Here is an 18,256-nt window from a genome sequence, read left to right as displayed (position 1 = left end):
CACGGGGTTATTCCTCATTATTGAGGAGTTTTTACGTGGATCTTTTATTTATTAGGTAGTTTGAAAGACAAGATGGATTGTTAGTTGCTTGTGGTTGGAGAATTCAGCTCTTCAAGTTCGGGTAAATTTCTTTTACCAATGGAACTTGATAGTGCGACCTGTTCCTCTATTACAGTTTGGTAAATTAAACTCTTCTACAAACGTCAGTTGTAACAAGTTTTTGAAAAAACAATATTCGGGAAAATATTGTGAAAGGTTTCTTTTGTTGTCTTATTTAAAAAATGGACCAATTTTTACCAGGAAGATTAATCTCTTTGGCCAAGATCAAGAACATCTCCAAACAGAAGATTTCAATTTTCTATATTTATATTTCTTATTCCTATCAGAATACTATGATATACTCAACTTATATTTATTATTAATGCACTATTAAGTTTTCAACAAAAAAAAATTAAATGAGAAGAGACTTTTTAACGTCTTGAGAAACCGCCACCTCTCTCTCATTTAAAATTTTCTTCCATTTTCTCCATTCAAACACAAAATCAAGCATGTAGATACGAGGAGGGGCTGATTATTGTCTCTTGTGACAGTCCCTCCTTATATTTTTAGTTTTATTGCTAATTTTTATGTTTTTTGTTAGATAAATTACATATTTATGTTTATTCTGGCATAGATTTATATTCTTTATGTTTTTGCTATTTTTTATGGTTTATCTCGATCTTGTGTGGAGTTTATGATCTCTCCATTTTACTTAGAGCTTTTTTTTTTTTTTTTTTTTTTTTTTTTTTTTTTTTTGCATTTGTTTAGTTTTATTGGACAGATGTGCAATTTATGGAGAATTATTCAACTACATGACGATCTTTGTCTTTTAGAGTCTGGTAGTGCGACTTATTCTTTCATTAGATTTAGTGGTTCAAATCCTTTATGTTCGTCATAAGCAATTAGTTCATAGATAATTAGCTCATGTATACAAGATTCAGGGAGTATATCTAACCAGCCACTTTTAAAGATCTATCAATTTATTTTGAAGTTTACCTTCTAATTTTTATTATGATTTTTTTATTAGATCAGCGAACAATAATTATTTTATTCTATGTCTAATCTTTAGGAGAGGGTCATGTCCTCTTTATATTATTTGTATTGATTTGAAGTTTTTAATGAAATTTTAATATATTATATTAAAAAATTTTAAATGAGAAGGGTATTTTATAGTCTTTATATGTAATATTACTTACAAATACTTTTCAAACTAAATAAGAAAGTATTACCCTACAAAATTGGAAAAAGAAAACTACTATTATTAAATTACTTTTAGCATATCATACCCTACAAAGTTGAAAAGAGAGCATTTTTAGGAAATGACAGAGTCACAGAGCAACTCGACTAGACAACGAAGCGAAGAATTTGTCATGGTTCTGGTTTCAAAATGTAGGATCTATGGTTAGATTAGTTATTGACTTATTGTTGTGTTTAGAACTGTATAATAATTTAATGTTTTTATTCTTTTCAGTAAAAGTAGTAATCGGCTTCCACTAATATTTTGGAGATTCATGTTTTTTTTTTTTTTTTAAGATAAACTCCAGATATAATTAAATCTTTAAAGGCTATATTCAAAGTGGTAGTCGCTAGAGATGAGCGAAAGGTTTGGCCAATTTAATTCGATGAATTGGTGATCAGTTTTCGGCTCGTTAATAAATTTAAATTTATTCAATGATCAGTTATGGTTCAGTTAAAATTGAATCTAACCATGTTAATCAAATTAATTGAGGAATAAAATGAGATTTTTTCAATATTTATTTAGAATTAGGAATGTTAAATTTGTTAAAACGTTAAGGTTAATTCAGTTAAAATCGGTTAATGAGATATTTCAGTAAATATCAATCAGTTAATTCAGTTTCTATTTTCTTTTCTTTTGGCACAGTTAATGAAAAATTAATTCGAATAGTTTAATATAGTTGAATATATCATTCAGCTAAATTCGATTAATTCAATTAATTTCGTTCGATAAATAATTTAAATCAAACTAACCAAACCGACTAAATAATCTCACCCTTATTGGTGGTAGGCAAGTAACTAATTAATGCTGGCAAAACCACTACGAAAGTGGTGACAATAATCTGTATTAAAGATTGACTAAAACTCAAAATATATCAAAACACAGATGTAAGAACATATACTCAGAAATCTATTAAAACAAATATATATGAGATATTTATTCAAAATGTATCTAAGTGACAGATTTGAGAATTGTTCAAGAAAAACACACAAGAACACAAAAACAAAACTAAAAAGATAAAATTAGAGGGAAAGAAATGGAGGTAGAGGAGAGAAAAAAGTAAATGGCCAAAATGTTGAGTTATCGAATATTTGATTTGATTCACTGAAATACATGAAACATGCTTTTTAAAAAACATAATGGAAGTCCACGTTTTTATTTCTTAATTCTTTTGGCAACAGCTTCGAACTCTTCCCTCGTTGGAAATGGAGCAAGTATAACTAACTGAACGTCTGTTATATATTTCTGAGGCAACAATGTTTGTATCTTCCTCATCAACCACATCAAAACACCCAAAGGGGCGAATTTTACTGAGCACGCTTGTTCGACCTCCTTGAAGATATGCACCTTCAATTTTGGACAGTGCTTCCTCTATTCATCAATGAAAGGACATGGGCATAATATCTCTTCTTCAGATGCGGTATACGTACACCACAATTCATCACTTTGCAACAGTGTAAAGGATTGCCATCCATATCTTCAGGATAGAATTCAACTACTACCTTTCTGTATTTACAGAAATGATCATATTTTGTAAGATCCACACATGGATCATATCCAAAGAAAATGGGATATTGCCTTCGAAATTTTCCATTAATGTATCTAGAATTAGAAGTAATGTGTTGGAGATTGAGAGGAGGAGATAAAACAAAGAAAGCAATATATCAGAGTTTAAGGAAGTAAAAACAAAGTTGATTCCAATACAAATCTTCTTTTTTCTTTTCTTCTTCATTTTTTCTACATAAATTAATATTCTTATAAAGCTCTCTTTCAAACTCTAGCTTTCAGGTTTTTCTCTCTTACACTTTCATTAACTAGGGTTGCTTTATATAGCAACATGATACTAGCTTTCCACAAAGAAGTCAATACTAACTTCTCATGATTTAATGAAGTTTGTCTCTTTGTTTGTGGCTAAATTTAAGCTCTTCCACAAATTCATTCAACATTCAAATATTCTAGAGCTTTCAAACAAAAAACAATTCATGAGAAATAAGAAAGCTACGCTGAAAGCACTTAGCATCACAGCACCAAGGGAATTACTCAACATAACGAGAGTTCCTTTACCATACCAACCACCAAAATAAGAACAGAAGCAACCAGAACGGTTGATTGTCTTGAGAGATCTCATTTTAGTGCCAATTGGGAGATGCATAAGGCTTCCGCAGCATTTCATATTTAAATCAACAACATTGTCTAAAAACTGAATGGGTGACGACACTTCTATCAAGCTACGATAGTTTTCAATATTAATTCTTTCAAGATTCTTGGCCTGTGATAGGTCTGGGAAAGTAGTCAAGTGCTCAGAATTGCTGAGATTGATGTCTTTCAAGCTCACAAGATTCTACAAATGATAGAAGAAATTAGCACTTACCCAACAACACATTTTTTTCTTGTAAGAAAAAGAAAGGGTAATAGAAAAAAAAGCATGAAGATAGATATTACAGCATACCTGAACTCCTGTCCACAGTTGTTTAACATTGATGTATGCCAGGTTCAGTTCAACAAGTTTCTCTGCTTGAAAATTAGATGGCATAGAGCTTAATCGGTATCCATCCCAGTGGAGATACCTTAACTCATCAGAAAGAAACCCAAGGTCATTATGAAGGTGCAATTTACTGTTATTTCCAACTCTAGCATTGTAAACTTCAAGTAGTCTGAGATTATTCATGTTCACAAAAGCTCTAGAACTCAAGTACACTTCTCCAATTGTTGATGCATCCAAAAATATCCCTTCAACTTTTTCAGTTCCCTAAAGTTCACATCCAGGAATAAATAAAGCATAAGTTATGTAAATATATAAAGGTTCCAACTTACTTCTGTATGTATGCGTTTGTGCATAAAGGACACATAGTACACACCAAACAGGAATATATACACACATAATGCATATGCTCTTACCAGATTTTTGGTCAACACTTGAAGAATATCAGTAGGATTCCAAAGTCTACTGAGTTTGCCCAGCTTGACAATAGATTCCTGCCGAACAATTTCATGAGCCATTTCAAGCAATAAGTCATGTATCCCTAGTTTGTTTTCAAGGACAGTAATGGGCCATCTATCAACTAGAACACTAATTCTAATGTCAGCTGAGAAACCACAACCATCATAGATTCTTTTCACGAAATCAATTTGATGCCCCTTAAAAAAGCAAGCAATATCAAGAAATACACTTTTCTCTCCATCATCTAGCGCATCAAAGCTTATTCTTAACACATGGCAAATTTGAGAATGTCGACTTCTTCCAAGTTTGTCTAGTGCGCTTTCCCAATCTTGTTTGCTTCTATCAAATGGATATGAACCCAAAACTTTAAGTGCCAATGGGTTTCCCTGAGCATAATTAACCACCTTATTTGATAAATCTATTCTTTCGGAGGATAGTTTTTCTTAAAAGCATTCAAACTGAACATTGAAGAGCTTCATCATCATTTAATCCCTCAACTTCATATACATCATCAACTGTATTCTTAAGAACCTGCCTGTCTCTAGATGTCACAATAACTCTGCTTCCCAAACTGTTAAGGATTAGTTGTAAATAGAACTCTATTAGGAGTTGTAAATAGAACTTTATTAGGAGTTAGATTTCTAATAGGTTTATAGTATCTTGTATGTGTATATATATGTGTGCCTATTGATGAATCAAATATAAGAAAATATTTTTCCCCATTAAATTTACATGTTATCAGAGCCTTTGGCTCGTTAGCATTTTTTTTTTCTTGCGGTTTCTGCGTTGACGTTTCCGGCGACCAGCGACAACTCTGTTTCGCGCCTGTCAGTCTAGGTCTCCCACCTAGGCCTTTGCTTTTGTCTCACCGCCACCCAAGGAAGGAAAAGTGACCTCCGATCGGCGTCTCCACCAAATCGGGTGACCTGAAGACCGGCGAGTGTGCCTCACGCGTCGTCAAAAGAATCGGACGTCATCTCACGCGCCGGCGAGTGGAGGTGCGTCCGACAGTTTTCGATGACCAGATTTCGTCCCCTAGGATCGACGCGACGTCCAGATTCTTTTCCAGTGGTTAGGTTTCGATTCTGGCAGCATCTGGTAGGCACTTTCTTTGTTTTTTGCTACTGCTGTTTGCGGCTTTCAGTTCCTTTTGGTGTTCCTACTGTTCTGTTGGGTTCATGCTATTATTTGGTTGCTGTTGGGGTATTTTGTTTTTTATTAATGGAAACTAAACCCACAGATTCTAAAGCTATTATTACTGAATTGATCCCAGCAATGAATAAAATCACAGAACATAAATTGAAAGGAACTAATTATTTAGATTGGAGTAAGACAATTAGAATTTATTTGAGGAGTGTTGAAAAAGATGATCATCTAATTGATGATCCACCAATTGGTGACAATAGACAAAGTTGGCTAAGAGAAGATGCTAAGTTATTTCTACTGATTCGCAACTCTCTTGACAGTGAAGTGGTTGGGTTAATTAATCATTGTGAGTTTGTTAACGAATTAATGGATTATATTTTTGTACTCGGGAAAAGATAATCTGTCTCGTATGTATGAGGTCTGCAAAGGATTTTATTGGGCCGAACAGCAAGATAAGCCCCTTACAACTTATTTCATGGAATTTAAGAAGATTTACGAGGAACTTAATGTTTTATTGCCTTTTAGTCCTGATGTTAAGGTTCAACAGACGCAGCGAGAACAAATGGTTGTGATGAGTTTTCTTGCAGGTCTTGCTCCAATTTTTGAAACTGCCAAATCACAAGTTCTTTCAGGCAGTGATATTACCGCTCTTCAGGAGACTTTCGTTAGATTGATACGTATTGAAAGTTCTCATACGCCTTCCCCTTTTGATAATAGTGTCCTTGTGAGTTGTAATCAAGTAGCTAGACAGCCAGGACATAGAGGAAGAGGAGGAAATAACCGTAGTAATGGAACAATCACTCGGGAGGCAAGCATTCTTATCTGCCATTATTGCCATGAACCTGGTCACACTAAATGGTATTGCAAGAAACTGATCAATAAGCCGCCAAGGGTAAATATGGCAACTCACGATTCCGCAGTTACTTCTTCTGACGACAATGTAACAATTTCTGCTGCGGAGTATGCTGAGCTCTCTAGATACTGTTTTTCTAAGTCTACTGATTCCTCAATTGCTGCTGCTGCCAACTCAGGTACTCCCCCTTCATGTCTTATGTCTACCTCATCAGAGTGGGTCATTAATTCTGGTTGCACCGATCACATGACAGGTAACCCTAGTCTCTTATCCTCATTAAAAGAACCTAAACAATTTAATCGTCATGTTACTCTAGCTGATGGGTCCACATCTCCTGTCAAGTGCATTGGCACCGCTAATCCCATTCCATCTCTTCCATTGTCTTTTATTTTTTGTTTGCCTCGTTTTTCGTTTAATCTATTATCTGTTAGCAAAATTACTCGTATGCTGAATTATTGTGTCAAATTTTATCCTACATATTGTGTGTTTCAGGATCTTTTGACGAAGTGGATTATTGATAGAGGACGTGAGTCTGGTGGCCTTTATCTTCTGGATGAACACGTTTCATCATCTCTGGCTTGTGCTAGTGCTCTATCTCCTCTTGAGGTTCATTATCGTTTGGGTCATCCTTCATTGTCTACTTTAAAGAAGTTGTGTCAACAGTTTCAGTCTTTATCAATTTCAGAATGTGAATCTTGTCAATTTGCCAAACATCATCGTTTACCTTTAGTTCCTCAAGTCAATAAACGGGTTTCATCCCCTTTTGAGTTAGTTCATTTTGATGTTTGGGGTCCATGTCTTGTTATTTCTAAAATTGGCTTTCGGTATTTTGTAACTTTTGTGGATGATTATTCTCATGTTACTTGGTTATTTTTAATGAAAACTCGTTCTGAGATATTCTCTATTTTCTATTCCTTTTGTGCTGAAATTATAACTCAATTTAATACCTCTATTCGCATATTGCACAGTGATAATGCTAAAGAATGCCTATCTAGTTCCTTCCAATCTTATATGTCACAAAATGGTATTCTCCATCAAACATCTTGTGTTGATACTCCTTCTCAAAATGGGGTTGCAGAAAGAAAAAATCGACATCTTCTTGAGGTTGTTAGGGCACTTCTATTCCAAATGAAGGTCCTAAACATTTTTGGGCTGATGCTGTCTCTACTGCATGTTTTTTGATTAATCGCATGCCTTCTTCTGTTCTTAATGGTGCAATTCCTTATAATGTCTTGTTTCCTTCTAAACTTCTATTGCCCATTGAACCTCGTATTTTTGGTTGTACTTGTTTTGTTCGTGATGTTCGTCCACAGGTTTCCAAATTAGATCCAAAGTCCCTTCGTTGTGTTTTCCTTGGGTATTCTCGGCATCAAAAAGGGTATCGTTGTTTCTCTCCCGATCTTGACCGTTTTCTTATTTCTGCATATGCCACATTTTTTAAGAATACTCCATTTTTTCCTTCTTCTATATATAAGAGTGAGGGGGAGGATGATGACCTTTTAGTCTATGCTATCCAGCAAGTTCCTAACTCTCCTGCTCCTGCTCCTATTCCTGACCTTGCTCCTACTCCTACTCTTGTGTCTACTGCTCCTATTCCCGCTCTTCCACCAACATCTGCACACTCTCGTTTTGAACAGGTTTATTCCAGGAGACCAGAAACTCTTGACTCACTTCCTCCACCTGCCGCTTCAACAGAAGATCCGGTTTTGTCCACTCAACCTGAGCTTGTGCCATCTACTCCCCAGTCAGACCTTGACCTTCCCATTGCTCTTCGAAAAGGTAAATGCAAGTGTACCTACCCTATTTCCTCTTTTGTCAGTTATGATCATCTTTCTTCTTCATCTCATTGTTTTGTAAGTAACCTCGACTCTGTCTCTATTCCTCAAACTGTTGTCCAAGCTTTGTCCCATCCTGGTTGGTGTGCAGCAATGAAAGAGGAGATGACTGCCTTAGATACGAATGGTACTTGGGATCTTTCGCCTCTCCCGACAAGTAAGAAGGCTATTGGTTGTAAGTGGGTTTTCACCATTAAAGTGAATCCTGATGGGACTGTTGCTCGTCTCAAGGCTCGATTAGTTGCAAAGGGCTATTCCCAGATTTATGGCCTTGATTATTCTGATACTTTTTCTCCTATCGCCAAATTGTCTTCTGTTCGTTTATTTATTTCTTTAGCAGCCACTTTTGACTGACCTTTACATCAGCTGGACATTAAGAATGCCTTTCTTCATGGGGATCTTCAGGAGGAAGTTTACATGGAGCAACCACCAGGCTTTGTTGCTCAGGGGGAGTCGGGTAAAGTGTGTAAACTTCGAAAATCTCTTTATGGCTTAAAACAGAGTCCTCGAGCTTGGTTTGGTAGATTTTGCAATGTGGTACATCAATTTGGCATGCAGAAGAGTACTTTTGATCATTCTGTATTTTTCAGAAGTACTAAGACTAGTTTGATTCTACTTGTGGTTTATGTTGATGACATCGTTATTACAGGGAGTGATTCAGCTGGCATTACATCACTCAAGTCATTTCTCCAGACCCAATTCTAGATAAAAGACTTAGGATTGCTGAAGTATTTTTTGGGTATTGAAGTGTCTAGGTGTAAGAGAGGCATCTTCTTATATCAAAGGAAGTATGTCCTTGACTTACTGAAGGAAACTGGAAAGTTGGGTGCCAAGCCATGCAGTGCTCCAATGACTCCTAATTTGCAACTTTCAATTGATGGCGAGTTATTTGATGATCCTGAGATGTATAGAAAGTTAGTGAACAAATTGAATTATCTTACCGTAACACGTCCAGATATTGCTTACTCTGTGAGCATCTTAAGCCAATTTATGTCTTCTCCTACTGTTATCCATTGGGAAGCTTTAGGACAGATTTTGTGCTACTTAAAAGGTAATCCGGGTCGTGGCCTGCTTTACAGTAATCATAGGCATTTGAACATTGAATGTTTTTCAGATGCGGATTGGGCAGGTTCGAAGGTTGATAAAAGATCAACTTCAAGATATTGTGTCTTTGTAGGTGGAAACCTGATATCGTGGAGGAGCAAGAAACAAAATGTAGTCTCAGGATCAAGTGCTGAATCAGAATATCGAGCTATGGCACAACCTGCTTGTGAGTTAATTTGGATTCGTCAGTTGTTAGAGGAAATTGGCTTCAAGTCATCCTTGCCTGCAAAGTTATGGTGTGATAATCAAGCTGCTCTTCACATTGCATCAAATCCAGTATTCCATGAACGAACAAAACATATCGAGATTGATTGTCATTTCATTCGTGAAAAGATACAACAGGGTGTTATCTCTACAGGACACATTAAAACAAGAGAACAGTTAGGAGATATCTTTACAAAAGCTCTAAATGGACCTCGGGTTAACTATCTTTGTAACAAGTTGGGCATGATTAATATCTATGCTCTAACTTGAGGGGGAGTGTTAAGGATTAGTTGTAAATAGAACTCTATTAGGAGTTGTAAATAGAACTCTATTAGGAGTTAGATTTCTAATAGGTTTATAGTATTTTGTATGTGTATATATATGTGTCCCTATTGATGAATCAAATATAAGAAAATATTTTTCCCCATTAAATTTACACAAACCGAGATCAGATCTTCTAATTAGGGAATCTAATTGATTTACATCTTCCACATCATCAAGAACAAGAAAAGCCTTTGGGCACTGGAGCCTGTCCTCATTGAAAATGGATCCTACGTTGGGAGATAGAAAATTTAGATTTTCTCCCTCTAATATTTCAAATAATAGTTTTTGTTTTAAAAAATCTAGCCCACATCATTTTGAGACTTCCTTAATATTTTTTAGAAAGCAGCAGCCTTCATATTGACTTGAAAGAGTATTGAAAATTGCTTCAGCAATAGTCATCTTACCTATGCCGCCGATACCCCAAATTCCCACAATCCGACCATCTGCAGGTGACCCAAAGCATAACAACTTTTTAATTTGTTCAATGTGAAAGTCTATTCCAATCAGGCCCTTTGAATATCTAGAGGATGCATGATTCAACTTCTTCATAATATGTTTCACAGTATCATTCACAAGCTTGGCCTCAGGTCTACAGAATATAAAGAACAAGTGGTAGTAACATGTGAGAAGGAAACAAAGGAATTGATAAGAGTTTTCATAAATCATCATTTTCTTTTTTATCATTGTCTGCAACAATGGGAGGAAGTCTATAAGAAGTTAGATTAACACAAATGATCTAATTTTTCTACAAATTAGATCCATCTCTTTTACAAGAACAGATTAGATTGTTGTCTACTAAAGTCTCTACTAGACATGCTATTTCGAGAAAAGAAAACCTGCTTAGGAGTGAGAGGATTAAAGTGTAGAGGTATCATCTTGCAGCAACAAATCTCATATAAGTTATTAGATAACTTGGGAAAACTGTGTGTGCTTGTTAGTTGGTATTCAGCAAAGAGGATGTGCGTCCAGAACTTGTACAAAAATCTAGAGAGCAAAATTTTCTAACTTGTTGTCGCTTGCTAACATATATAAAATAAGTTGTCTTGCTGCATTTTCAAACAAGACAAGAAAATTCACAAAGGAGAAAAAGTTCAACTCTGTCACAGCCTTCCAACTCTAAGTACATGATTTATACCGTTTTCATTTTGTTTTATTAAAGATTAGAAAATTTAAGGGGTTTATTAATATGCACATACCCGATCACCTGAGAATCAAATCCAGATAAACTAGCCGCTTTCATCAAGTCAACCCTCCACCTTGGGACTTTTTCCATTTTCTCCTTAAAGTTCTTATCAACATGAGTAAATGCATCTGCAAAACACCCGCTTTGTTCTTGTAAAAGAGATGGATCTATATGATAGAAAACTGGTAAAACTGCCTGTCCATAAGTATCTTTGCATTCAATAATTTTGGACATTTCATCCAAGATGCATAGTTTTTTGAGAAAATGATTACAGAAATCATCGATTATTCAATCGTTCTCAAAAGGGCAGGAGTTATTTCTTCCCCTCTTTGAAGGTCATTGTCTATGAAGGTCTTGACTTTTTTACGACACAAAGCATCATAGAGATGACTAGTAAAATTATCACGAGTATCCTCACCTCTGAAGCTAAGAAACAGATCATACTTGCGTTTACGAACAGTAGAAGAAGATGCCGTATATATCCTAGGTGAGGTGACACTTTTTTTCTGGAAAATTAAAATAAAAAAGATAATCATTAATCACAAGTGCTGAGCCATAGAAATAATAATCGAATCCAATAATACAAGAAAAGGACTCCACATTCTACAACTTGAAGACCATTAAACATTAAAAATTTTAAAAATTCTTCTAATTGGATAAAAATAAATAAATAAATAGAAGAAATATTGTATCTATTATTCATGTCTTTTTAATAAATTCTTTAACTAGCACATATTAAACAATTAAACAAACAAAAAAATAAACAAGATAAGATTTCTCATATCACCTCCCTTCAGAAAAAGAGAACGAAGCTCAAACATGATTAGTCAGACTCAACTTCAGGTTGGAAGTGGAACCAATAAATGTAAGCAATCAGAAAGAAAGGAACCTAATTTACATATCTATCAGAAAGACAGAAAGCAAATTGAAATAAATATCAGAAGGAATAGAGTTTTAACTTACACTGAAAATATAGAGTTTTCACTCCCACAAGCAAAAATTTTTTGCATCGATCAGCTAATACCACAACGGAGAGAAATATCATCCATCCGTTGACTTTGATTATCAAGAAACTCCACCTTGTCTGTTAAATTGTAACAAAGAGAGTAACAGTTTTGACTTGGTTATTATGTTTGAAATTTTCCTTTTCTTTTCAGACTGCCGCTAAATCATCAACCGAGCTAAATTAAACCAAATGACCTTTATAAGTTTAATTCAACCGAGTATCCTCATAATTTTGGTTTGATTTAAGCTTTTTCAAACCATTACTCTAAATTTGGTTTAAATAGAGTTTTTAAATCAAATCAAACCGAATCATAACCATCAGGATCTATAAGCTCAATGGACAGAAAAAAGCTATTCTGACTGAAAAAATGGCATTTGTTACAAATTCATATCGACTCACTTTGGTTTTGGTCCCTTTAACGACTCTTACAGTTCGATCGACCATTTGCCACTTTCGTAATGTTACGAACGAACATTCGCGCGCGGCATTTCTCCCTCCGGACCTTCAGCTCCAGCAGTCTTCCTCAATATTGGAGCGCAACATCGAACGCGAACAACCTTCTCAACGAGCTGCGCGTTCTTTCCATGCGCGGCCGCGTTAATGAAGCGCTCTCTCTTTTTTACAATGCACCATCACCTCCACCACTACCCTATTCCCAATATACCTATACCACTCTCTTTAATGCGTTTGCTCGCCATGGATACCTTCAAGAAGGCATACTCTTACACCAGCACATGCTTTCCACTAATCATAACTATCCGTTAGGCTTGTTTGTGACAAACCATCTAATCAACATGTATGCGAAATGCGGGGATTTGGATTACGCACACCAGCTATTCGATGAAATGCCTGAAAGAAATGTTGTCTCTTGGACAGCTCTCATTTCTGGGTATGCTCAACAGGGGCAAGCCTATAATTGCTTTGTTTTGTTTACTGAGATGTTAATGAATTGCCAACCAAATGAATTTGCGTTTACAAGTGTGCTTGCATGTTGTGACTATCAATATGGTGCGCAAGTGCATGCTCTTGCTATGAAAATGGGTTTAGATTCTAGTGTTTATATAGGAAATGCACTTATTTCCATGTATAGTAAATTTTATGATAGCAGTAATAGAGATGAAGCTTGGAATGTGTTTGAGAGTTTACAAGTTCGTAATATTGTTTCTTGGAACTCAATGATTGCAGGGTTGCATGTAAAAAACTTGGGGAAAAAGCTATTAGTCTATTTAGGCAAATGCATAGTGAAGCAATTGGTTTTGATCGTGCCACGCTGCTTAGTGTCTGTTCTTCGTTGAGTGAAAGTTATAGTGATACTGTTGATGTGGGTCTTAAAATTTGTCTTCAATTGCACGGTGTTAGTATCAAAAGTGGGTTCGTGTTGCAAATTGAAGTTGCAACTGCATTGGTGAAAGCTTATTCAGATCTTGGTAGAGAGGTCACTGATTGTTACAAGCTATTTTCAGAGACAGATTGTTGTCGTGATATAGTTTCATGGACTGGCATTATAACAGCATTTGCTTTTTTTTTTTTTTTTTGTACATTTTTAACAAATATATCTTTAACTCATCTTTCTTGCGTCGGAGGCATTGTAACGTGAGCATCATGGCAGAAAGAAACCAAGCCGTGAGAGCCCAAAATCACCAACATGCTTCAGCAACTGAAGCTTCCGTCCCGCCTCTCAAAGTCTCTGCCACTTCGCTTATTGTCATCTACCCTCGAAGATATTGCCTCCTCTCACCCAACTAAAAGTCAGTATTATTTATCTTCCTTTTTTGTATTTAATTTTAACATGTTCTTCAGATTTCTGGTATTGGGTTTCTCTCTAAAATATTAATAATAATAATAATAATAATAATAATAATTTAACTGACCATTTGGTTTTATGGTGGTGTAACTAATTATAGATGAGTTTTGTATTTTGTATTTTCTACTTGCTTTGTTTCTTTATTATTGTTGCATATTAATATTTGATAGTTGAATAATAAAAATTATTTGTATTTTTTATGAATCTATATCTAACTCAAACTCTAATATAGTTATAGTGTTTAAATATGACTCTAATATATTCTATGAATTAAATTCTAATCAATACTCCTAAAACATAATATCGTGGAAATAAATCAATTTAATTTGGATTTTTATTAAAACAGTAACAAAAAATATATTAAATGTTTAATTGTTTATTGATGTTTTTATTTATTTATGTATATTAATTATGTTAATAATATTAAATCTTAAATATCATGTGAGTAGTAAAGAATTATTAATTAAAATAATGAGACAATATATAAATAAAAATATAAATTTTTATAGTGAAAATTTATATAAAAACATTAAATTAAAATAATTCAAGAATTCTTCTTTTATTGTATATTTTTTAAAATTTCAAATAATCAATTGTATTTTTTAAAATTTTAAATATGTTTAATTATAAAATATTGAATAATAATAATCATTCAACTAAAATATAAACAAAAATAAAATTCTAGATGTTCTCTCATTTCATCTTTCTATTTTTTTTTTTTGAAATTTTTTAATTTTTATTTTATATTTTACAATTTGATTGGATCTTGAATATATTTTTAAAATTTTATTTTTTTAACTGATATATAGATTATTAATGAATTTGAAAATTTTAAATTATTTTATTTTATTAATGTTTTTAAGATAATTACATTTAGATAATGTAAGTAACCGCACAAGAAGCGCAGATCAACTACTAGTTTTGTTATAATTTTGAGGAATTAATTGATTATTTAATCTCGTGTAAAAACCTTAAATAATTTATATTTTAGGACTGATGGAATATCATTTTAGTTTTATTTACTTATTTTGATGATTTTTTGTGAATCTTTTTAATTTATTCAATAAGCAATTATATTTTCTAAACAAATTTATGTAGTTATTTATAAGAAAATTACTAATATTGAAAATAAAATTATTATAATAAATAATAAATAAGATAATTTTAAAACAACTTCAATTGTGAAAATAATATAATTCTAATTTATAGTAAATAAGCATTTGTATTCCTAAACAAATTGATGTAATTATTTATAAGAAAATTAATAATCTAGAAAATAAAATTATTATAATAAGTAATATATAAAATAATTTTAAAATAACTTCAATAGTGAAAATAATATAATTCGAATTTACAGTAAATAATTTACACATAATTGAGCCTGCATAATTGGGAGAATAAATTTTCTTCTCTTTTTTAACTTGAGAACTTTTTTTTTTTTTTTTGAAGAAATTAAACCTAAATTTCAGAGGAAACTGTGTACAGATATATGATACATATCAATATATTTCTATTTTTTTTATAGAAAACCTAATAATAAATCACTTATATAAATAATGAAAAAAATACAATATTAATTTAAAGTGTTTGATCGAGTTGACATAGCATAATTTTTGTGTCATCAGTAATCGCTTGCTCCACTTTATGGCTATTCATAACCACTGTTCGACCCCATGGTCTTTTCATAAGTCCGATATGATTACCTTTAATTTTTTTTGGAGATTTGCTCATCTTTCTTTATGAGTAACCAAATAACAAAAAACACTAAACAAAATTACCATAATAGTAACAATTATAACTCAGAATTAGATCTGAGAATAAAATCTCAAAATACATACGACAATAAATCTCAATAATTGAGTGACAATAACTTATATATAAAGATTATTTATAAAAAATAAAAAAATAAATGACCATGAGAGCTTACCGTGGCCGCCGTTCACCGTATCACTAACGGCTGCGTGGAAGAAAACCAAAAAAAAAACTTCTAGGTTATAGATTTAGAGGGATAACGTCTGTCTGACGAGAATTTTTTATAATATTGAAAAATACTGTACTTGATAACATTACTAGTTATGTATCAAAGAGTAAAACTGTTCGTTTGCTTGAAATGCAAAGGAATTTCTTCTAGCCAATAGTTTTTTACGGATGAATTTTTTGGGCATTCAACTGATTGCTGGATTGTTTCAATTTTGAGGTTTCTAGCATTTAGCGTTGCTAGACTTTTTTTTACTATAGGATTAGAATTGAAGTTAGAGATAATTTATAAGCATGAGTATGTTTATTAAAAAAGAAAAGAAAAAAAAGAAAGTAAATCTTGTGAATTTAGCATCTCCATTTTTTAAAATTCTAGTACTTTTAAACACTGGTATTCCTAATCTCATTTCTTAACATGTTTGTTCTACTGTTAATTACCAAATGTTGAATGTTAATCCCAGTAGATGTTAGCAGTGGTTTATCAATTAAAATAGATTAATTGCTACAATGTAGATTATTAATAATCTTTTAACATTATCTCTATTAATTAATATCTCTTTATCAGTTATTGAGATTTGAACTGATATTTTTTAAGCATAGAATTTGTCACTTAATACAATGCATATTATGATTTTGCAAAGAATATGTCTAGACTTCTCATATATGTTAACCCAGTTCTAAAAATAATGTGTTCTTTTTTATGTAGTTGATTTACTTAGTTGATCGCTTTTTTTATTTGGTGAAGTTTATATCAAAGCACCTTCAAAGGGACGGTCATTTACCATTAGAGAGGTTAAAGCTTCAGAAATTACTTAATTGTTTGCTTGCTTTGTGGAGGGCTGAAAATGCATAAATTAGAGTTGCAAATGGAAATAAAAGAAATTGGTATGGAAGCACTTAGGAAGAAAGAGAGGTTTGATGATTGTAAAATTTGTTATCTACGTAAGTTTAGTGATGCTTGTGCTGTTTTGAATGTATAGTTTGAATTATAGGATTGTGAAACTTATGTGTTTGCCTTGATTTAGTTCAATAGCTGTAGTTTGAGTTGGAGCTATCATCCTAGTTGTAATGGAAATCATTTTCAATTAATGAATTGGCCTTTTCTGTTATTAATAAACCCGATTCAATTTATGATGAGCCTTTTTTTTTTTTAATAATCAATTAAGATATGACATTTATTGTTGAATTTTGCATTAAAATATTTTACTTTGTACTCGATCTTGAATTTAGCTTTTTTTCTGTATTTTTTTTTTTTTAATAAAGCTGACAGGTTGTATTCAGAATAAATCTCAAACACTAAAATATTGATAATATGTATCTATACACACACACACACACACACACACACACACATATATATATATATATATATATATATATATATATATTATATTAAAAAGTAATATGTTTTGTCCTTTTAATATGCTCTGAGTATATCCAAATGAGCAAAATTCTAATATCAGCTATGGTATGAGCTATAATCTATCCTATCTTTCACTAAACAATCAACTATACGGTTGATTGTTGTATCCCTGAAACAATAGGCCGCAATATAACTTGTTTGTCCAAAATTCTTTCTAGAATTTCTATCTAAAATTCTTATCTAAAATTCCATAATTCATCCTAATTAATACCCTGAAACAAAAAGTCTTAAAATTTTTAGAAAGTGTCATTAGCTCAAAAAGTAATCACTACGATGATTAGTCTTGGCTTGCAAAAGGAGGCAAACTGAGTTGACTTAAAGTAACTTTTGTATGCTGCTGAGTTTGTGATTCAGGAGTAGTTGTCGTATTATTCCTCTTCCTAGAAGCTTTTAATTTCTGCATGGCAGCTGTCTGAGTTGCAGTTCTACCACTAACATACTGCACATCTGTTTAATAAAAACAATATATCAACAACCATTTTCCAACATTATGATCAATCAGTAGTCATGTAAGCCTAATAACAATGCATAATTTTATAATAAAAATAAATAATAATGCATAATGGTGGCATGACCTCCATTTAATGCTTTGTTATTTCCCTATATTTTCATGTCATGAATGCTTACATAACAAATATTCCATCTCCTTCTTACCAAGTAAACTGACATCTAATAAAAATTGGATCCACATATGTAAAATCATTTTTTTCAATTTGCCATGTCATTTAGAGACATAAAATTGCAAAATGTTATAAATTAAGCTATTCAATAGTTGCCGATTTCCGTTGAGACACCCATTGACATAGGGGGATTATGTGAGAGACTCCCATTTTCTTGGAAGCTTAACTCCTTGTTTAAAATAAATAAATTCCACAAAATTTTGTGGAATTGATTTACAAATTCAAATTTTTGTGTTTGGTACGAAAAGAAAAATAAAGAATTCAATTGTAAGAATTTGAATATAATTAAACCAAATTCTAAAAAAAAAAAAAGCTACCTAGACGCTTTATACCAATCATTCCGAAAGGACTTGGTATTGTTGGTAGAGAAAGCAAGAAGGTTTGTTTTTTCTTCAACAAAAATCCTCTAAAAAAATTATCCGAGTTGGAATTTTCAAATGAATTCAAAAAACTTAAACAACTTGAAGTTTTATTACAAAATAATTCATCCTCCCGGTCTT

General features: G+C 32.7%; 2 pseudogenes across 1 annotated transcript; one reads left to right on the top strand and one right to left on the bottom strand.

Annotated features, from left to right (window-relative positions):
- Nucleotides 1-2,349: 2,349 nt before the first annotated feature.
- LOC149493902 (disease resistance protein RPV1-like) lies at nucleotides 2,350-11,847 on the bottom strand (annotated as a pseudogene). The gene is made up of 6 exons (XR_016322691.1): nucleotides 11,830-11,847; nucleotides 10,880-11,372; nucleotides 9,799-10,272; nucleotides 4,175-4,788; nucleotides 3,726-4,025; nucleotides 2,350-3,617 (listed from the first exon to the last, which is right to left on the bottom strand). The product of XR_016322691.1 is annotated as a disease resistance protein RPV1-like (transcript).
- Nucleotides 11,845-13,743, top strand: LOC149493901 (pentatricopeptide repeat-containing protein At1g71420 pseudogene; annotated as a pseudogene).
- Nucleotides 13,744-18,256: the final 4,513 nt, after the last annotated feature.

The sequence above is a fragment of the Jatropha curcas genome, chromosome 9 (assembly GCF_041381405.1).
Source record: "Jatropha curcas cultivar XTBG-Jc1 chromosome 9, XTBG_Jcur_1.0, whole genome shotgun sequence".
Taxonomy (NCBI): Eukaryota; Viridiplantae; Streptophyta; class Magnoliopsida; order Malpighiales; family Euphorbiaceae; genus Jatropha; species Jatropha curcas.
This window is presented reverse-complemented; position numbering and strand designations above follow the sequence as displayed.